At 41.2% G+C, this 23,339-nt stretch overlaps 1 protein-coding gene across 1 annotated transcript in view; it reads left to right on the top strand.

Moving 5' to 3' along the window:
* FAM151B (family with sequence similarity 151 member B) overlaps positions 1–23,339 on the top strand; it is a 786,337-nt gene that overhangs the window by 143,296 nt on the left and 619,702 nt on the right. The window lies entirely within an intron of this gene.

Genomic DNA, 23,339 nt, shown 5'->3' with positions numbered 1-23,339 from the left:
ATTGACTATATGAGATTGTAGAGGATCCACTTTATGAGCTAGTGTAAGATGCCATTTTTTAAGAGTCCAAATTCTTATGCTTCCAATCATACTGGCAGAAAAAATAACATTCTTGGGTTTAACCAACCATAATGTTATTAAACCTTTTTCTGTACAAAGAAAGCTTTAAAAAATAAAAGGTCTGCTAATGTTCTGTCTGGCCAGCTCAATTGTCAGGAAATAAAAAGTCACTCATGCTGTTTACAAAAGTTTCAATAAGCAAGGTCTGTTGGTAAAGTGGTTTTTACAACAACAATGATAAACGCAAGGAGTTTTAGCAGTTCCCCAATTAGCAAGGAGATAACATGCATACAAATCCAATAAATGAATGAATGAATGAATAAATAAAACATAGAAACAAAAAAGATTGACGGCAGAAAAAGACCTCATGGTTCATCTAGTCTGCCCTTATACTATTTTCTGTATTTTATCTTAGGATGGATATATGTTTATCCCAGGCATGTTTAAATTCAGTTACTGTGGATTTACCAACCACATCTGCTGGAAGTTTGTTCCAAGCATCTACTACTCAGTGAAATAATATTTTCTCACATTGTTTCTGATCTTTCCACCAACTAACCTCAGATTGTTCCCCCTTGTTCTTGTATTCACTTTCCTATTAAAAACACTTCCCTCCTTATTTAACCCTTTAACATATTTAAATGTTTCAATCATATCCCCCTTTCCCTTCTGTCTCCAGACTATACAGATTGAATTCATTAAGTCTTTCCTGGTAAGTTTTATGCTTAAGACCTTCCACCATTTTTGTACGGGTCTTTGGACGGGTTCGATTTTGTCAATATCTTTTTGTAGCTGAGGTCTCCAGAACGGAACACAGTATTCCAAATGTGGTCTCACCAGCGCTCTATACAGCAGGATCACAATGTCCCTTTTCCTGCTTGTTATACCTCTAACTATGCAACCAAGCATTCTACTTGCTTTCCCTACTGCCTGACTGCAGTGTTCACCCATTTTGAGACTGTCAGAAATCACTACCCCTAAATCCTTCTCTTCTGAAGTTTTTGCTAACACAGAACTGCTAATATTATAACAGAGTCTGGGAGTCTCACTAGCTAGAGTCATAGAGTCTCTGATAGTTTAAACACACTCGCATCCCAGGCTTCCGCAGGTCATACAAAAAGTCGGTTTCAAAGTCCATGGAGCCAGAAAAGGTCTCATAGTATCCTCTTCCATGATAGAAATGTTGCTTTCCACACCCCTTTTTCCCATCAACCTTTCTTTATATACCCCCAAGGTGTGGCCTGACACGATGTGAGTGATTAATGTCCGTTTGAACACTAACCCACCGCGGAGGTGATGGACTGAGAGCCCAGTCATTTGTTTTCAAAGCAAGATTTCTTTTTATTATAAAAGTACAAAACAAATATGTCATGAGGGACAAAGTAAAAAATACATCTTCACATGATGGAGGCTAGAACAGGAATGGAGAATAAAAGAACAACAGAGCATAAAGAAGGATATGAGGTATGATAGCGCGGCAGGATATTACATCATAATAGGTGGATCTTAATGAAACACACACAGAACTATTTAATTACTAAATGTCTCTGGGGCTGTCAATATTCAGCGTGACATGGCCAAGTGTCCCATAGATCTAATCAACACCAAGAACCCCTTCTAGACAGATATTCATGCCTGGATCTCATCCTCCTTATTCTTGCATCTAACGGGGTCCTAATCATCAAACTCCTCATCGTTCTTTGACTCGGGCAATAGCCTAGCTAGGGGTTCTACAGCCTCTGGTGGTTCCTCAGTCCCTAAACATTCCTCAATCTCACTTTCAGATTCAGATGGCAAGAACACTGGTCTGTGGTGCCATTTCTTCTTTGCCTCCTGGTCCTCGAAATCTGTGACCAGCTGAGCTGGATGTGGACTACTCACAACAGCTAACACGTATTTCAACCCAATTCCCAGTTGTATTAGTTTGGGTGCATTCCACCATCAGCAGCGTCCACAGATAAGGAATAAAGAAGTTGGACTGTCAACGACAAGTATTCTTCAAGAGCATTTTCTTCCCACACTGCTCTATACAAGTCATACATGGTATATGAGTATACATAATACTCATTATTATCTTGTTTGTCAAATGACAGATGTCAGATTATTTAAGTTTTATCATTCAGAAACAGAAGATTTGCTAAATGGAAGTATAATGTAGCAGCATCCCTTGGCAGCATCCTCCCTTGGCAGCATCCTCCCTGTGGTTTATCTGCCTACATTGAAAGCCAAAACTAAGATCAAGGTCTTCCCCTTCAATCTGTTCACAATTAAGATTGATAATCCTTGAATAGAGTCTACCAACTCTTTGCAAAAGCATGCAAATGGAAATTACAACAGTAATTCAGACACTCTCATAGCCTCTTATGGTCCCTTTACTGTTTCAATAACAGACAAGCACCTTTTCAAGTGAAGCAGTCATGCTTCCTCTGAAGTTAATTTTTGATGTGAATATTGCTTTTCTGTTCTGTGCAAAAGAACCTGAGGTTAGAGGCAGCATCTTTCAATCTGATCCTGATGTTCACCAATACCTCTCATTCACAGATGGCTTGGCTCAGTTTTAAGAAATGTGGAGCTCAGTAAATAATGACTGCTTTATTTTAGATTTTGTCTATTGCTTGTATGTTGTTTTAACTATTCAGTCTTGATGACTTTATAGACAGTTAAGTTACCCTGCTAAACACAGCTTCTTTCAGTTTTGGATCTTCATCTTTGCATCGGTTTTGATGTTATCAAGCCAGTGTTCACAACAGGTTATCCTGCATTTTATTTTGGAAGTAGAACTGCTATTGTGAACAAATTGTTGGTAGAGGCCATGAAATTCTGAGCTAACTTTGTATAGATAGTCCTCAACATACAACAGTTAATTTAGTGACTGTTCAACGTTACAGCTGTAGTTGTAAATCGCAGGTTACCTGTACTTAATTGTCTTGTTTCAGGACATTTCCAGAATTATGCCCAGCAGGTGTTTTTGTAAAAAAAGAAGGTATAAATTGATAAAGCCCTATAGAAGATTTAGTTCCATTTAGTTCTACACTAGATATTTATAATTTTACTGACTCCTTGCTATTCTCTTATCTCACAATGATACTGGTTGCTGCCATCTGTCCTCTTCTCCAACAGTGATATGTTTTTCATCTATTGCCTTTCAGGATAAGTACACCCACCATATTTTTCTTTAATTTATAGGAATTTTACCATTTGATCTTACCATTTGATCTTACCATTTGATCTTACCATGATCCAGGCAGCTTTTTCCCTAAAGGTACAGTATAGTATGCATAATTGTATACTGCCATATCCATCTTATTTATCTGAAAGACTGGCTGAAAGCTGCACTGTGCTTTTTTATAATGACCCCTTTTCAAGTGCTTCTTTTACATGATGTGGGACTACAAGTTAATTATGAAAAGCCTTTCATTCTTTATAAAAGGGGTCACCGACATTTAGGACCTCAGGGAGCACTAAACTCATAATTTTAAATCCCGCGGACCAGTCATGATCTGCCTAGTGATCGCTGGGTGGCTGTGGCTAGGTGATCATGTGACTGGGTGAGTGTGGCCAACTTGATGTCACTCACATTTAGGGGTGCCTCTATGGCCTCTACTCGCTCCTCCCCTCCTAGCCACTCCTTGCCTGTCCGCCTGGGCTTCTTAGGGCCCCAACAGGAAGCAGTTGTTGGAGCTAAGCAGCCACCACGAGAAAGAGTTGACAAACAACTGGCTCAGTTCAAATTGGATTTGATCAAGGCAGGATCAGCAGAAGCAGTTCACTGAAGACTATGAGCATAGGCTTTCCAAGTAGAGGGAAGACCTGTTGGAGTTCAAGGAGAGGTATCAGTGCCTGGAGGCTCAGTGGGCTAAGATGATCAGATAATAATAATAATGATAATATTATTATTATTATTATTATTATTATTATTATTATTATTATTTATTAGATTTGTATGCCGCCCCTCTCCGTAGACTCTAGGAATGGATTAAATATCCATTTAATCCATTCCTAGAGTCTAGGGAGAGGGGCGGCCACGATGCAGTCTCACTGAAAAGAGGCCCTCCAGCTCTTCACCGCCAGTGGCACTTCCCTCCAGTCTTTGCCCAAAGCCCTGCAGCAGGAGGCTGAGGCAGATGCCAAGTCTGAATTTCTGCCCCCTTCCAACCTACACAAAAAGTCCCTGAAGGGGGAAGACTTTATGCAGCAACACAAACATTCATTGCATGTATCCAGCGGAGGTACTCTAGTTTGAGGATCTCTGATTTGGTGCAACATGAAAAAAATGCAAATTATTTTTCTGCAGATCATCAAAATTTTCTTGCTGGTTGGTGATCATTGCTCCATAGGATTGATTGATTGATTGATTGGACTTCTATGCCACCCCTCTCTGAGGACTCGGGGCGATGCACAACATATAATAAACAATATACAGTATCTTAAATCCAATTAATTAATTTAAGGTATAAAATGTCTACGGAGAGGGGCGGCATACAAATCTAATAAATAATAATACTAAAATCCCCAAAACCCCATAAAAACATGTCGGGATTTAGAAGACCCCCTTACCTTAGACAAGGCGCTCAGCCCGTGAGGAGTGAGCCAGGAGCTTCCAGAGGTAATGAATAGTGAAGTACAGACAAGCATGTTCGAATGAACAAGTTACTTTTTATTAGAAAAGTATAAAAACAATGAATGTCTGGAGAGACATGAAAAGCACATCCTCTAGGTAGAATGTATGGAGAAAAGAATATGTCCTCTGAATAAGGACAGCCCTTCTTCTTGGAGAAGGACAGGATGTGAGCAAACAATTACATCACACAGGAGGAGCTACCTTACTAGACAGAATTAACTCTCTAACTACTGGATGTTTCTCAATGTCATGGGGGCTGGCAATTTCCAGCGTGACACCCCTTCTTTGTCAGTCATCAGGGACAAGAGGGACATCTGGACATCAAGACATCAATTCACTTAAGGCACAATTTGTTGGTGAGGTATTCATGTTGATCAGCTGGCAATGGCTTATTCAGCAAGTCAGCGATCTGCTCAGTAGTAGCCACATACTGAAATTTCACGAAACCATCTTTCACCTTCTCTCGGATATTTTGATACCGGATGTGAATGTGCCGTGAACGAGCTCCAACAAATTCAGCTTCAGCAATGAATGCAACTGAAACATTATCCTCCATAATAACAATTGGTGTCATAGGACCTTTCCAAATACTATCAATGAGAGGAAAAAGAGACATTAATGCATTACAGCAATCAGAAACACATGCATATTCAGATTCAGTTGAAGAGCAAGAAATAAACTTCTGCTGCCTAACTTTCCAAAAGAAAGGACAACCATTTAAAAACATGATATAACCAGAAGTACTTTTTCGTGTTTCTGTGTCACTTGCCCAGTCAGCATCAGCATAACAAATCACTTCAGGGTACTCAACATGATCTGGCTCAAGGTACAGCTTCTTGCCTTTCGTGAGCTTCATGTATTTGAGCAGCTTCTTTATGCAAGACCAATGAAACGTGGTAGCCTTTCCAACGTATCTGGACAGTAGATTCACACTCAGTGAAATGTCAGGTCTCGTCCAGCTGCTGATGTACAATAGCGATCCAATCACTGACCGGTACAATGTTTTGTTCTCAAAATCAGGATACTCTTCTCGGGTTAACCTGTAAAAGTCAGTTTGCATAGGAGAACGACAAGTATGCGCATCGGACATGTTACAATTTTGCAAAAGCTGGTCAACCTTACTTTCTTGTGAAAGAGAGAACCCCTTCTCAGTTTTCTCAAACTGAACACCTAGATAATCATTGATATGCCCTAGGCTTTTCAAGGTGAAATGTTTCTCAAGGCCCTTAGCAAAAGTTTGACTAGTGCTTTCATTGAGACCTACATAAACAATATCATCAACATAAACAAGAACAATTTCATAAGTCTTACCTTGCCCTTTTGTGAACACGCATCCATCAGATTCGGACTTAATAAAGCCCATTGAATTTAGCTTTTGGGATAATAATTTGTACCAGCAGAGGGCGCTCTGTTTGAGGCCGTATAAAGACTTGCTCAGAAACCAAACCTCTCCTTCTCGGTTCTGGAATCCAGGAGCACCTTTGACGTAGATCTCTTCATTCAGATCAGCGTTCAAATAGGCAGTCTCTACATCAAACTGGAAAACTTCTAAACCCAAAGCAATAGCAGTGATTAGGGCAATCTTGACACTTTCATTTCTGACTGTGGGTGAGTATGTATCTGTGTAGTCATCGGGATAAACTTGAGAAAATCCTTGAGCTACAAGCCTAGCTTTGTACAGCTTTTCCTCATTAGGCTTTTGTTTGACTTTATACACCCAGCGTGTGCCAATGACTTTCTTCTTGTTAGGAGGCTCCACCTTCTGGAACACATTAAGTTTCTTTAAACAGTCCAGTTCGTGTTCCATAGCCTCATGCCATTTTTCTTGTTCAGAGTCAGGCAAAAGTTTGATCTGGTGAAAATGATCAGGTGGAAGTGTAAGATTGTTACACATGAAAAGATAAGGAGAGTCAGATACTTGCTGTGCAAATCTCTTTGGAGGAGTTCCTTTGGTAGTTCTCTTGGAACGTCTGGGAACGCTGGTCCATCCTTCATCATCATCTCCGCCTTCAAGTTCATCACCAGAGGTTTCCTCGGCAACTGTCGAAGGTTGTTCAACATCTGGAACATCAGGAATTTCTGGCACAGCTTCCTGGGCTTCAGGACTCTGCACACTTTCCTTAGGAAAATAAACTGAAGTATCATTACTATGTATACTGGACCAATTTGTGTCTTCCTCAAATTTGGCTGAATTAGAAATATAAACTCTGTGATGAGAGTCAGCAAATTTGTGGTACTTGGAGACTTCATCAAAGCCGATGAATCTCATTCTTTCTGACACAGGACCTCCTTTTCTTCTCTGTTCAACTGGAATGTTAACAGTGGCATAACAACCAAAAATGTAAATGTTTTGAATGTCAGGTTTCTTGCCATGGAGCAAGTAATAAGGAGTGTCTTGAATGACGCTACTCCATGTTCTGTTAACAATGTAATTAGCATACCTTAATGCTTCGCCCCAGTATGAAAAGTCCACGTTTGCATCCTCAATGAGACAACGAAACATTGTCTGCAGGATCGCGCTTCTGTGTTCGCATGCATCGTTGTGCTGCTGCGCTCCTGATGATGAGGTCTGCCTGAGGATCCCATTCCTGGCCATCCATCCTTGGAACTCTTGTGACATAAGTTCGCCTCCACGATCACTTTGAATCCGCTCGATCCAGACGTCGTGTTGGGTAAGTATATCTGCAGCAAAGCCTTTAAAAGCCTCAAACGCCTCTGATTTTTGTTTTAAAAGAAAAACATAGCCAAATCGTGAGTAACTGTCAACTACAGTTAAGAAGTACTTACGTTTACCAACAGTAGGCCGAAATGGACCGACAACGTCGGTATGGACCAATTCAAAGATGCGTGTACACTGGCGGACAGGAAATCTGGGGATTGTGAGATCCTGAAGTTTGGCAGTGTTACAAATTCTACAATCAAGGTAAACTTTGCAAGCCCCATCAATTGTGAAACCATCAACATATTCAGACGTCTTTGCTAAAATGGGGTAAGAAGCATGCCCCAAGCGACGATGCCATCTGTGAATGCACCTGGAATGAAAAGATTTGTTTGTTAACATGTGTTTAACATTTTTAACAGCATTAGGAACCTCAGGGGTTTCATTGGTTTTAGGAACCTTTGAACTAGCGGTGGCACCAGGGTTTCTCTCTGGACCTGTGCATTCGCCCTTTGGAACGCTTATACTTACACTACCTTTACTGGCAGGTTTGGGTTGCAAATAAAAAACACCTTCGATGGGGATGGCAGTAGCAAGAAGTTTGCCATCCTTGAAAATGTTAGAGTCTTTGAGTCCAAAGTTCATTACAACCTTCAATTCTTCTTTCAGGCAATATCCACTAAGAATGTTGTTCTTGGCAGTTGGAACGTAGAAAACATTTGAGATAAGGGAGTCCAGTTCTTTGACGAAGACTTTTCCTTTTCCTTCCACCTTGGAACGTAGATCACCAACTCCATACACTTCTTTGACATCTGTCGGGTGTAGCTCACTGAAGGATTCCTTCCGGTACGCGATGTGTGCCGCTGCTCCACTGTCTAGGGTCCATAACTCACGAATGTCGTAGAGTGGACTCTTGTCAGGAACAATGCTGAGGTGGATGGTACCAACATAAGTAGGTTTCTCATCTTTGGAGTCTTTGGGAGTTGACTTTGCAGCTCCAGAACTCTTTCCTCTGGATCCTTTCTTGTGTGCGCCTTTAGGCTGGGTTGGATAAGGTGGATGATCAGTCTCGCCAGACTTCACACTTTGCACATCAGGAGATTTGCGAGTGTCATCCTTCTTAAAAGGTTTCTGGCGTGAGTACTTTGGAGTACTTGTTTTCTGCTGACCGCCCTTGGCCAAGTTAGATTTAAATGCTGCTGACATAGGTCTAAGGCCAGTGTTCAGCAACTCTGCTTCTTCAGTTAGCATGTTACAGAGTCTCTGAGTAGATTTCTGGGCCATTGGGAGTATGCTGAACTTGTAAATAACTTCCTTCCATTCAGGACCAAGAGAAGTTATAATAGCCGCATTGACTTGATTATCATCATAGCGGTATCCTCTTTCTTCTAAATCTTTATGCATTGTAAGGAGTTTAGAAAGGTGAGGTGCAAGTTCGCCCCCTGTTGGAAGTTTAGTATTATTAAACTTGGCTATCAGTATGTAATTGCCTTCATCTGATATTGGCCTAAACATGCCATCTATTGACTGCAATATCTGAGCTGAAGTAATGTCATGTGTGTCATATCTCTGTGACAACTGTGAATCCATGCTCATGAGAATGAGTAGCTTGGCTTTTATGTCAGCTTCCCTTTCTTCTGCAGTCCAGCGCCTTACTGGTGGATTATGAACAATCCCATCTATGTCATGAGCCAGTAGGTGCAAATTTATTCTGTGAAGCCACTTCCTATAATTGTGTCCATTAGGTAACAGCACAAACTCACCTTTCAGAACAGAGGAGGTGATGGTCTGTCTTGTTGATGCAGTCTGCTGGACCGCTTGGAGTGGTTGGGGTTGAGCCCCTACCCCTCCTGACAAACCTTGTGGCTGTACCATCTGGGGAAGTTGTGCAGGCATCTGCGGAATAAAAACTGGAGGTATCTGCGATGAAACAGAAGTACCTGGATTAAATGGATCTTTTCTTTGCATTTCAGCAGCCATGTCTGCCTGGGAAAGTCCCTGTCTGGCTTCTGGCAATGGTTTTTCCTTTCGGACGTTCCATCCACTAGTGGCCGCTGTTGCATAACTTGCAGCAGTGGGGGAAAGCCTCCCCCTTTCTCGGCTTGCAACGGCTTCAGACTGCAAATGGACCATTTTTTTATCTTCGAGCTGGGTAGCCCTCCCTTGTTCAAAAGGAATGTGTTCTATGTGAGAGCGTGATGGGAAAAAATGTGTGACCACAGGAGGATTTACGATGTGCCCATGCGTATCTTGGGGTGAGTGGGAGGAATGGATTCCTTCTGTCTCTCCCTGTGGAGAATGAGCACGTGAACTGCCTCTCAGGGACATAAACTCCATTTTTTCTGCAAGAAGTTTAAGCTGAAGTTTTTTTAGAGATCGTAACTCAGTTCTGACTTCATCAGCCTTTTTAAAATAACTGAAATAAATTTCTTGCTGCTCTATAGTTTTCATTGTAGGAAGGTTTTCAAAACGGAGACAGACTGATTCTAAAGAATTTATCTCCTTCTCATCCTTCTCAATGAGCTGCTCAATTTTCTGCAGATTTAAGGAAGTTCCTTTTATTTTAGCAGAAGTGAGAGAGCTAAAATCATCTAGGTGCCTTGTTTTGGTTTGAGCCTTAACGTGGGTCCCGGATGATTGCGAGGGGAACAGAGTTAACGTCTCCTCCTCCTCATCTTCGCTAGGATTAATGGAAAGACTGCCGGAGGGCTCACCCTGGGTAGATTTACAATCCTTTTCCCTGGTTTCTACATCATCAATGAAGTAAGATTCACTTACGGTTCGTTGAGTGCAGGGGTCAGCTAGAAGAAGCTCCTTCTCACCTTGCAGAGACATTGTTGGATTCCTTTTACAATCGGTTACACGAATTGTCTCCTTGAGTTGGGCCAACTGGTCGCTCGTGAGAGAATCAACGTATGACTGCGTGAGAGGATTACGTTTCTTTTTCGCTGGCATCAGGGAAAAATTCCTAGGAAGCTTACGGAGTGTAAGCGGGGTCTGTTACTTCAATAATAACCGTGCTCGGCCACCATGTCGGGATTTAGAAGACCCCCTTACCTTAGACAAGGCGCTCAGCCCGTGAGGAGTGAGCCAGGAGCTTCCAGAGGTAATGAATAGTGAAGTACAGACAAGCATGTTCGAATGAACAAGTTACTTTTTATTAGAAAAGTATAAAAACAATGAATGTCTGGAGAGACATGAAAAGCACATCCTCTAGGTAGAATGTATGGAGAAAAGAATATGTCCTCTGAATAAGGACAGCCCTTCTTCTTGGAGAAGGACAGGATGTGAGCAAACAATTACATCACACAGGAGGAGCTACCTTACTAGACAGAATTAACTCTCTAACTACTGGATGTTTCTCAATGTCATGGGGGCTGGCAATTTCCAGCGTGACAAAACAGTCATTCCATTTGCTCAGCAAATGGCCAGGGGGCAAAGATCTAATAGCCTCAAGCCTGGAGGCATAGGTCAGTCTTATGACTCTTACGTAAGGCAAGGAGGGTGGAGGCAGTACGAATCTCCAGGGGGAGTTGATTCCAGAGGGCCGGGACCCCCCACAGAGAAGGCTCTCCCCCTAGGTCCTGCCAAACGACATTGTCTAGTTGATGGAACCTGGAGAAGGCAGACGCTGTGGGACTTGATTGGTCGCTGGGATTCATGCGGCAGGAAGCGATCCCACAGGTATTCTGGCCTGATGCCATGTAGGGCTTTATAGGTCATAACCAACACTTTGAATTGAGTCCAGAAACCAATTGGCGACCAATGCAGACCACAGAGTGTTGGAGAGATATGTATGTGTCTGGGCAAGCCCATGACGGCTCGTGTAGTTGTATTCTGCACAATTTGCAGTTTCTGGATGTTCTTCAAAAGTATCCCCATGTAGAGAACATTGCAGTAGTCGAACTTTGAGGTGATAAGGGCATGAGTGACTGTGAGTAGAGACTGTCTAGGTTACTCTTATCACAGGGAGGACAATCAATGTTAGAAAGGGAACCATATTCCTCCTGCCTTTCTTATGCCATTATCCACTTTTTGAGCCGCATGGTAGCTCAGGCTTAGTCATTTCCCCTATCTTGGATGCATCCCTTATTGATTCTCTCCAGTTTTATTTTGAAGCACTGATTCCTCCTACAGTCCGTAACTATTCTAGTGAGCATAAGTGTGGAACATTAGTAACCATAACCAACTCAGCCATTTTTGGTGAGACATTCGTAATAAAATCTGCATCGTTAAATCATGACCCTCATGTGGGAGAATAGAATCCGTCTATCATGTGCATATATTTGGACAGGGAGTCATTGCTCACAATCACTCATGCCCTCATCACGTCAAGGTTCGATTACTGCAATGCTCTCTACATGGGGCTACCTTTGAAAAGTGTTCGGAAACTTCAGATCGTGCAGAATGCAGCCCCGAGAGCCATCGTGGGGCTTCCAAGATTCGCCCACATTTCCTCAACACTCCATGGCTTGCATTGCTGCCGATCAGTTTCCGGTCACAATTCAAAGTGTTGGTCATGATCTTTAAAGCCCTACATGGCATTGGACCAGATTACCTCCAGAACCGCCTGCTACCGCACGAATCCCAGCGACCGATAAGGTCCCACAGAGTTGGCCTTCTCCGGGTCCCGTCGACTAAACAATGTCATTTGGCGGGCCCCAGGGGAAGAGCCTTCTCTGTGGCGGCCCTGGCCCTCTGGAACCAACTCCCCCCTAAGATTAGAATTGCCCCCACCCTCCCTGTCTTTCGTAAACTACTCAAGACTCATTTATACTGCCAGGCATGGTGGAATTGAGACATTCCTTCCCCCTAGGCCATTACAAGTTAAGCATGGTATGTTTGTGTGTATGTTTGGTTTTATAATAAGGGTTTTTAGTTGTTTTATTATTGGATTGTCACATGCTGTTTTTATCATTGTTGTTAGCCGCCCCAAATCTACGGAGAGGGGCAGAATACAAATCCAATAGATAGATAGATAGATAGATAGATAGATAGATAGATAGATAGATAGATAGATAGATAGATAGTCTGAGAAAGGATATTTTGGGCCTAACTCCATGAAATCAACATCATAACACAGATTACTATCCGAGGTTCATTTCAATCCCTTCTTGCTGGCATTTCAAAAAGGTACAAACCAATGTTGTTTTGACAATATGTGTCACTGAGAAGAATGACGGGCTACTTTTGACTTCAGTTTGCATTTAATTCTAGTGACAGCTTTTAATTCAAAAGATGCTTGTTTTATGGAGTGGGATGCTTGGATTGTATTTCATGATTTTTTTAAGGGTATATCCAGGGGTGGACTACTGCCCGGATGGGGGGGGGGAGAACGCAGGGGGGTAGCAAAGATGGAGCTCCACCCCAGAGCACCCAATTTGCACTGAAAGATGTTGAAAGAAAATGCAGGGCATCCTGCATAAGCCACGCCCACAGTGTGGTAGTAAAAAGTTTGGTAGCCCTTCACTGGGTATATCAACTACTATATTGTTTTTATTACTGTTGTGAGCCGCCCCGAGTCTTCGGAGAGGGGCGGCATACAAATCTAATAAATAATAATAATAATAATACGCTCATTGTGATCAAACAGTATACAAATCTATGTAATAAATAAGAATGGATATTTTTGCACTTTGCATTCATCAGTGCTTAGGTTCTTGCAACAGGGCCTGGACAGGATTCCAATTTCTAAGCTATACTTTCTTACCTTTTTGAAACGAACTCTACAATATTCCTTTTGATAGGAATCTTCTGAGAATCTACCAGGACAGTTGCATTCTCGTTATAGAACAATGGCCCCGACAACCATAATTTATTCTTCTAGTACAGGGGTCTGCAACCTGCACCTCTGGAGCCGTATGTGGCTCTTTGGGCCCTCTGCTGAGGCTCCCTGTCACCCTGTCATGGCAGAGGGATGAAAGAGCCCTCATCCTATCATGGCAGTCTTTGTGAGGGATCAAAGCACTTCTCTACTTGCCTTTGCATGGCAACATTGTGGTACATTTGCTGTTACTGCCAGCAAAGAGGGCTGGGAGAGATAAGCAGGGGCAGATCTTGCAGGGTGAGGCTATCCCCCAAGCCTGGCTTTCTTCCTCCTTTGTCGGCAGGGCCAAGAGAAAGAAGGGGACAGCATGGAAAAGCACTCCTCTCTCCACTGAGCACTGAACACTCCGATGCACTCTGACATCGCCTCCAAATGTGTTTCCAGTGTGGGGTTCTCTTTCCGGAAGTAGGATTGGGGGGGGGGGGGAAGCAGCGGGAAGGGTAAGAAGGAAGGGGAAGCCCAGTTGGCTTTCCTTTGGCAGGGGGCAGGGGGAACTTCCAATTTGCCTATTTGCCGATGACTCTAAAGTGTGCAATAGGGTTGATATTCCTGGAGGGGTCTGTAATATGGTAAATGATTTAGCTTTACTAGATAAATGGTCAAAGCAATGGAAACTGCAGTTTAATGTTTCCAAATGTAAAATAATGCACTTGGGGAAAAGGAATCCTCAATCTGAGTATTGTATTGGCAGTTCTGTGTTAGCAAATACTTCAAAAGAAAAGGATTTAGGGGTAATGATTTCTGACAGTCTCAAAATGGGTGAACAGTGCAGTCAGGCGGTAGGGAAAGCAAGTAGGATGCTTGGCTGCATAGCTAGAGGTATAACAAGCAGGAAGAGGGAGATTATGATCCCGCTATATAGAATGCTGGTGAGACCACATTTGGAATACTGTGTTCAGTTCTGGAGACCTCACCTACAAAAAGATATTGACAAAATTGAACGGGTCCAAAGACGGGCTACAAGAATGGTGGAAGGTCTTAAGCATAAAACGTATCAGGAAAGACTTAATGAACTCAATCTGTATAGTCTGGAGGACAGAAGGAAAAGGGGGGACATGATCGAAACATTTAAATATATTAAAGGGTTAAATAAGGTTCAGGAGGGAAGTGTTTTTAATAGGAAAGGGAACACAAGAACAAGGGGACACAATCTGAAGTTAGTTGGGGGAAAGATCAAAAGCAACATGAGAAAATATTATTTTACTGAAAGAGTAGTAGATCCTTGGAACAAACTTCCAGCAGACGTGGTAGATAAATCCACAGTAACTGAATTTAAACATGCCTGGGATAAACATATATCCATCCTAAGATAAAATACAGAAAATAGTATAAGGGCAGACTAGATGGACCATGAGGTCTTTTTCTGCCGTCAGACTTCTATGTTTCTATGTTTCTATACCCCTTCCATGATCTGCCCTCTGCACTTGCAGGACCTTGCACAGCACAGTGAAAGCTACTGTGCTTCACAATGGGAAGACTGGGTCCTCTCCCCCTCCTAGAGCCCATTCCTGCTCCATTCACCTCCCTCCCTCTTCCTCTCCCTCTCCCCCTCTCTCACCCAGAAGTAACAGCCTGGGGGAGAGGGGGGGAAGGGAGAGAGAGAGATTTAACCCTCACCAAAGATGCTGACCCATCAGCCAATCTCCATCTGTCTCTCTACCTTTCTCTGTCTATGTCTGCCTGCCTGCCTGCCTGTCTGTCTGTCTTTCTCTGTGTGTGCATCTCTCGCTCCCTGTCTCTGTATCTCTTCTCACTGTCTCGGAAAGCCCTACATGGTCTCACGGTGGAGGTTTCCCTCCCCTCCTCCTCTTGCAACCCCCTGGGTGGCTGTGGTGGAGCCCGGAGGGTGCACACTAGAGGAGGAGGGAGGAGGAGGGCGGAAGAGGGAAGCTTCCATTGTGTATTGTGCTCATTCCTCAGCCCAAGGAGAGCACACAGGGATTTCTGAGAGAGTGAGCAGAGACACAGGAACGGAGTGAGAGAGTGAGATGCACACATACAAAAGAGAGAGAGAGATGCACACATACAGAAAAAGAGAGAGAGTGGGGGAGACAGAAAAAGAGAAAAATGAGAGAGGGGGGTGATAGGTAGATAAGAGAGAGAAAAGACAGATGAGAGAAAGAACGATGGTAGGGAGAGAGGGAGATAGAGAAAAATAGAGATGAGAGAGAAAGATGAGAGAGGGAGAGAGATGAGAGACAGAGAGAGGAAGATACATATTTCCCATAGAAAACAAAACACGGGAGCCACAAAACTTGGGTAGATGTGGCTGGGTGTGTGTGTGTGTGTATCATGTGACTGGGTGGGAGTGAGTGATGTCAAGTTGGCAAAGCCCACCCAGGTTTTGTGGCTCCTGTTTGTTTTGTTTTTTGTGAGAAATGGGCCCAAGTGGCTCTTTGAGGGTTTATGGTTGCAGACTATCTTGCTTTAGAAGTATTTTTGCCTCCTGAACTGGCCTGACCTACTGTACCCTGAGTCTCATTCATTCTGTTCATGTTGATGTCAAGTCTTTCAGACTTCTGCCTACTATTCCTAGTCATTTTATGTTCTGGAAGATGGCAAATTTAATAGCAGTGATGTTGATTTGTCAAGTGGAAGATTTATACAAATTAAAATATTCTCTACTCTTTTCAAAGGGATAGAGTAGTCTTCTCAAGCATATCTTTCTTCTGGAATCTGTCTCCATTTCCACATATTTTTTGGCCAAAAAAACCCACTCCATTATTTCAAAACAATGATTGCCTTCTGCTTGGAGTCTACAATTTAAAAAACTGGTTAATTTAAGTAGTTATCTGTAAATTCACACAACCCACCTGACACCTGTTTCAAGAGATATCTGCTCCTCGTTTGTTCCATTGTATCAGCTTTATAAACTAAAGGTGTGCTGAAATTATGAACAGTGTGCAGACAGAGCAGGAGTCTATGAAGAATTTTGTAAGCATCCAAAGGTCAGAATGGGCTCTGTGGATATGTATGATATCAGTTCAATTGTGTAGAATTTAAAAGTAGAGGAGGTCATTACAATGATATGTGATCAAATTTAAAATTCAGAGTCCTAATTTCTTCATAACGTTTTCTATAGAATATCAGATTTCATGGGAACACGAAATGATCTGTTTCTCTTTTTTTTCTTTATTGTTTTCCAAATAAATAAATAAAATAAAATATTTCTCACGTATTTTGTTCTGATTTTACAGATCTTAGTCCATTTCTATTACCTTTTCGATATATCATTCATTTCTTTATATATTTTGTTAAATTATGTACATTCAAATATAATCATCGTGAGTAGAGTTTACTGTTAAGGTAGAAAGAAAGACATAGAAAGAGAAATCGTATATCTTATGGTGTTTTTTTTACTTCATTTCCATTAGTATTGTAAAATAATTGTTATTTTTCTTGTGTATACTGATACTTTGTCTTGTTACATTTTCAGTTTTTGTTTTGAATCCATTTGTGCCATTTGTGCCATAATTCAAGTTTCAAGTTTCAAGTTTTATTGGATTTATATGCCGCCCCTCTCCGAAAACTCGGGGCGGCTAACAACAATCATGAACAATATACAATAAAATCCAATACTAAAAGCAAATTAAAACCCTTTAATATATAAAAACCAAACATACATACAAACATACCATGTACAGTATACAGTTGTAACGGCCTAGGGGGAGAAGAAGTCTTAATTCCCCCATGCCTGGCGACAGAGGTGGTTTTAAGTAGCTTACGAAAGGCAGGGAGGGTGGGGGCAATTCTAATCTCTGGGGGGCCGGGGCCGCCACAGAAAAGACTCTTCCCCTGGGTCCCGCCAAGTGGCATTGTTTAGTTGACGGGACCTGGAGAAGACCCACTCTGTGGGACCTAACTGGCCGCTGGGATTCCTGCGGCAGAAGGGGGTCCCTGAGGTAAACTGGTCCGGTGCCATGAAGGGCTTTATACGTCATAACCAACACTTTGAATTGTGACCGGAAACTGATCGGCAACCAATGCAGACTGCGGAGTGTTGGTGTAACATGGGCATATTTGGGAAAGCCCATAATTGCTCTCGCAATTGTTTGGGTTTTTTACTTTTGGTTCCCTTAATTGAGTTTGTCATTTCATCCATCTCTATACATCTCTATATTTTGTCTATAATTAAGCTTTCCAATGGGGTCTGTTCATTTTTCAAGTTTGTGCCAATGAGATTCTGACTATGGTGTTTATGTGTGTCATAAGGAAAAGCGTTTGCTTGGTATAGGGTCTTTTCCAAATTCCTAAGAGCATACCTTCTGGAGTGTATTCTATCTCCTCTTTTGTAATTTCTGTGAGCCATTTGTGGGTTGTTCAAATTTTTTGAATTTTGGGGCAGGACCAGCACATGTGAAAAAAGGAACCTTTTTGTTTTTTACATTTCCATTAACAAGAAATGATCTGTTTCTCAAACAATACATTTTCTATAGATGCACTGCAACAATAAACTAATTGTAGCAGAACAGTTTAGCACAAGGACTTTGGGCCGTTCAGATCCAACTGCAGTTTTAGAACTTCCAACTACGTTTCCAAGTTTTGAGATTGAATGAATTCCTTTCTCAAATTGGCTTTTGATTTATCTGAGACTGGAAGAAAAATTGGTTTGCCTCTGAAGCCCTCTGTTCTATGGAATATGTAGGCTGTCCGTCCCATTACCTAATTTTGGGCTTTCCACTGTCCACCACAACTTTCAGTACCTCTTGTTGGTCTCTGCCTGCATGTTTAGATGCTTTGTATTTAATTCTTTTGACAGGAAGCAGAATCAAGGAAGTGTTCTGTTTATCCTCATAATTCAAATTATGGACAGGAGTTGTCAATAGAACAGTATGCAGACTTTCTTGCCAAGTTTGAAGACATCAGTATCATATTTATGTAAGAAATAGCTATGACATTCATATGATTTGGTCATGCAATTCCCTAATTAATTAGTGGTTGATGCACAGTCGACTGAGTGCAAATGCCAAAAAATTAATAATGCTGGGGACAATTTAGCTATCTTTTCATTGAAATACTTTCACTGACAGTTCACCCTGATTCACATTTATACAAATATTACAAGTAAAGAGACAACAATGTATGGCACATTGAACAGTAGTACCTAATTAATAATAATATCTAATAGGTAATAAAATTATATAATTTAAATAAATTCTGTAAATAATGTAATTAAAAATCAGCTATGTTCTGTGTAATTCTGAATGTTCAGTGATTGCAAAAAGCACACCCTCCTAAAAAAGATTTTTAGATATTTATATCTTTTGCACTTATGTAACATAGACTTTAGTACGGGGCTAGTAGAAAGGCTTTCACACTGCCTACACACTGAAGTACATTTTCCCCTCTTTGTAAGGAAATTTAGAATTCAGCTATTGTACAAGAGTTCTATAAAGTTCTTTGCATCCTAAAAAGCGTTTATTTATAGCACCGTACTGTTAACTTCACCAAATTGAAAACTATTGGTAATATTATGTGCATATACAGTACTTGTATTTTTTGTTAATTATTTTCTGAAGAAAAATCTTTTTTTATATATACTATTTTTATTGGTTTTGCACATTGTATATGTTCTGTCTGGGTCACTTCAGAAGCCAATACCAACCCAAAAAGAGAAGCCAGACACACTGGTAAAAGGCAAAGGCAGTTTTATAAAATTCAAGAAAAACACAGGTAACAGAAAATGTCCTTACAAACAGGAAAATGCTGTATCTTCAGATATATCCACGAAGGCAAAAGTCCATGCAGCAATACAGAATTCTTGCTGCCAAGCCAAGGCTGTAGATAGCAGACCTACACCTCCCACGGGTCTTCCAAAGCTGCTGGGCCACAAGCCAGGAACAGAGACGCCGAGAAACAAGACAGGATAACGCAACTCCAAACTGATAACACTCCACATGGCTTCAAGGGCTTGCCTGCCTTTTAAACCCTGCTAAGGAGGACCACACCCAAACCCAGCTGTTCCTAATTCAGTGCTGATAATACTTCTTTAATTGCTGCTTTCTTTGATCTGACCGTCTCTGTCGCGTGTCAATGACGGCTTGTGCGTCATCACCTAATGACTCCAAGCTACTGGCTGGGGAGAGCCCCCCCCCCCGGGGCTCTCATGCTGTTCTCCTTCATCCCATTCCTGATTTTCCTCTCCCCCGTCCGACTGTTCAGCCCCCTCCTCTTCGCTGTACTCCTCCTCCGGGCATGGAGCCAGCAGAGACACAGCTGGTCCCTGAGCAGCCTCAGGCTGAATCACAACAGTATATAACAAAACAAACAAAAAACAGTGCACAGTGCATGTGCCCATCACCCGACTGACAATACCCACCACCACCACCACCAATTGGGGGGGTTCAAATATTTACTAGTTTATGTTCTTTTATTTCCTTAGCTCTAATTTGCATTTGTTTGATATTCAAAGAGTGATTGGAGTTTATTTTTCACATTTTCGTCACAAATTCTACTTAACATATAATCTTTCACCTCATTCCATTGTACCATCAGCTTCTCCAATTTATTTTCATCAAAATTGTTTAATCTTATTTCCATGATTTCAAAATGAATGTGATCCACCATGTACCAATACCAATTCTGTAATGTCCATTTTTTAGACTCTTTCCAACCCAGTACCACTACTGCTTGAGTGCTTTCCAATGCTGCAGAGACTTCTTTGAAGTCTCTTAATTCTCTTTGTTTAACTAATATCGCTATTTCTTTTGTAATTATCCACTTAATATTTAACATTTTATTTATTTCATTCTGCACTTCCTTCCAAAATTTCTGAACTTCGACACACTCGCAGAACATATGCATAAAGATTCCTTTCTTTTGGCAATCTTTTTAATTTCAAAGCAAGTACATTCTTAGTAATTTTTATTTAGTCTGTATGTAAATTAGGTTAATGCCATAGTATCAGTTAATTAAGTGGTTAATTAACTGGCCATAAAAGATCAGCTGTTTTGGTCTCCCTCAAATATTTCTAGCAGCCTCACCAGTTCAGGTACAGTACAGTATCAGTTTCTGGGACCAGTGTCACTTAGTGGGCTTTTGGAAGAGTGCCTTCTTCTTTGTCTTGGGGAAGCTTCCCCCCTGAAAGCATCTATCTAAGCATCTACCTAACCCCCAAAACCTTTCCCTTAGACTATCCACTGTTGACCTCTCCCAATTCCTAAGAGGTCAGTAAGGGGAGTGCATAAATGCAGCACTGTGCCTCCCGTTCCCTGTCCTAATGTTTCTCTCTTACGAGTATCATGTATATAAACATTGTTATATCTTTGTATACTACCAATACGTACTTGACGAAACAAATAAATAAAATAATAAATAAATAGGCCTTCTGGAAGATCATGAATGTCTGACTATTCCCCGCAAGACCAGACATTGGGGCCAGATATTAATGAAGCTCTGACATTGGTTTGGGTGCGTAAACTGATCTTGTAATTTTCTTACTTTGATTTATTTGTGGATGTAACTATTTGTGAATTTGGATTTTGTTTCTATCTTTGTTCACCATCCAGCGTTTCTTTGATAGATAACTAGCCATAAAAATGGGTCCAATAAATAACAAATATCTGTCATCTAAAAGTAATTTTAAAATTGAAGGTCTTTTACCTCTGTGCTACCCTACCTTTCAGTAGTCAAAATAGTCTCCACTTCTTGACCTTTCCTTCTCCAAAGAAGCCACTATGTTGTATGGTCTCTGTTTTAACCTCCATGAATAGGAAGATAGAATTCTGGGTAGGAGAATGGCCAACACAAAAAGTTGCTTCAAGAGGGAGAGCAGCCTCATACAAACTCATGACATTTTATTTATTTGTTTATATCCCACCTTTATTATTTTTATAAATAACTAAAGGAGGAAAATATACTTCTTCCTCCTCCAATTTTCACAACTGCAACCCTAGCATGTGAGTTGGGCTGAGAAAGAGTGTCTGGACCAAAGGCCCTTTCATGCTTAGGGCAAGGCTAGAACTCACAATCACAATCACTTCTACATATTTGTAAGCCGCCCCAGGTTTTCGGAGAAGGGCAGCATACAAATCTAATAAATAAATAAATATGAAATCTGATGGAGGGGAGGGATATCTTGAGTTTTCAAGAAGAAAATCAGTAATTTTTTTAAAGCAGATGTTAAATTATTGGAATAAGATTTGATGAACTTTGGAACCTGTTCTGTCGAGCTCTCTGGTAGAATCCTCCCGAAAATGCACAGATACAATTTCAGACACAGACACGTTTGAAAATTCAAAACAATGTTCTTTATACCGAAAATGCAAATAAACGAAGCCCTCTTTTTGTATAGGAAAGAGCACTTGTCTCCAAACAAACTGGTAATTTGTACAAGTCCCTTATCAGTTCTTAGATACTTAGCTTGCAGCTGTGAGGCAATTCACAGTCCTTCTTCTTTCACAAAGTGAAACACGCTTTGCTCTGGTTTAGTTTCAAAGCAGGGAAAAATCAGCACACAAAGGTCAAAGTCAGCAAAGCAGGCACGAAACACAACGATCAGATAATCCTCCACAACGGCCAAACCCACAGGCTGCTATTTATAGCAGCCTCACTAATTACCACAGCCCCACCCAACCACAGGCGGCCTCATTTTCTTTGATAATAATATCTCAGTTGTTGCTGCCTATGTATCGCTCTCCGCATGCGTGGCTGTATCATTAACTCTTGTTCCGAATCCAAGGAGGAGCTAGATAATTGATCTCCTACTGAGCTGTCTGCCACACTCTCCTCCTCCCTGTCACTCATGTTTCTTGGTCAGAGGAGCCTTCATCAGCAGATTCCACCAGGAGCAAAACAGGCCTGCAGCATGTGGATGTCTCCCCCACATCCACAGTCCTTGGGGCAGGAGCTGGGCCAGAGCTAACCATAACAGAACCTGACCTCTAATTTCATTATCTTAGAAAACATTTAGAGTTGAGGTTCGGTATTCTGGATACTGTGTCATTTTTGATGATTTCCTATGGATTGCCAGTCCCTCAGATGCTAAAGAAATCACTTCAGAAACAATTGGAGCTGCACAGATTCCCTTGCAACACAGCAGATAAAGAATGGATGGGTAAAAACAGTCAGGGTAACAGCTGCACGCATTAGGATCATTAAAAAAGGCATGGGGCTTTAAAATCACATGGTTGCAGGGGCCATTTTGACTTTTTTGACCCTCTCCCTATGGATGTCCCTACATATTGATTTCAGGTCTTTCTGATGCACCAAATCACAGCATAGCAGCAGCAGTGTGTTATTTCCTAATCCCTTCCTTGTGAATTAAAACTGTCAGTTCAGTTGACCAAGTTAAAGACCTTTGGAGTCCTATCAACTCTGTAATGCCAATTACAAAAGGCATTTTGGTCTGTAGATTATGTAGCATTTAGTGTGTAGATTTACATGTGGTATGCAGATTTAGATTTTGTGGAATGTTAGATGCTGATCACTAAAGCAGAGGGATATTTAATCCATTCCTGCCCTTTTTTTTAAACTCAAACTCTTGTAGTAATAACTTTGATGCAAAAAATTCCTTGTGCGCCATGCCTTGAATAGGTCACCAAGCTGCCAAACTAACTTTGCTCCTGACTACTTATTCTTAAAAAACAAAGAGTGTTTTTTTTTAAAAAAAAATCAAGGTTGCCAGTTTGAATTGCTGCTGTGGGCAAAATCTTCTCCTAAGCCAAGGTTTCTGCTGTGTTTTCAATGGAACTAATATTCATACCCACAAAGTTCATTTGTTTTGCTGCCAAGGCTGTATTTTTCATTCTTCCTTCATTCATCAGAAATCTCATCTGTGCTACATGCCAAATGTATTTCATTAATATTCTGTTCTAAATGGTTAGTGGTCTGTTGCTAAGCTCTCAAAGTTATTTATGGGGGGCATTGTGAAATGTAACCTTTGTCAAATTATAAAAGGAAATTCATTTGAAATGGAAGAGAAATCTTGCCTAAGTAGGATGTAGTTTTATGAAAGGAAGGCCAAATCTTTTTACTTTGTTGGTATGTGACAAATCAGCCTCTATTAGTTATAGTATAAAAAGAGAAGTACATTGTTTTGCAATGGCAAACAATGATAAGAATGAATAGTTCGTCAATACATTTGCAATCTTTTCACATATATGCATATTTTTGCAATCAGATTATCATGAATATTCAGACATGTGATTATACTTGTACTTGTACTGGCTCTT

Source organism: Erythrolamprus reginae, chromosome 2 (assembly GCF_031021105.1).
Source record: "Erythrolamprus reginae isolate rEryReg1 chromosome 2, rEryReg1.hap1, whole genome shotgun sequence".
NCBI lineage: Eukaryota > Metazoa > Chordata > Lepidosauria > Squamata > Dipsadidae > Erythrolamprus > Erythrolamprus reginae.
Note: the sequence above shows the minus strand (reverse complement) of the source record. Positions and strands in the feature narration are given on the sequence as shown.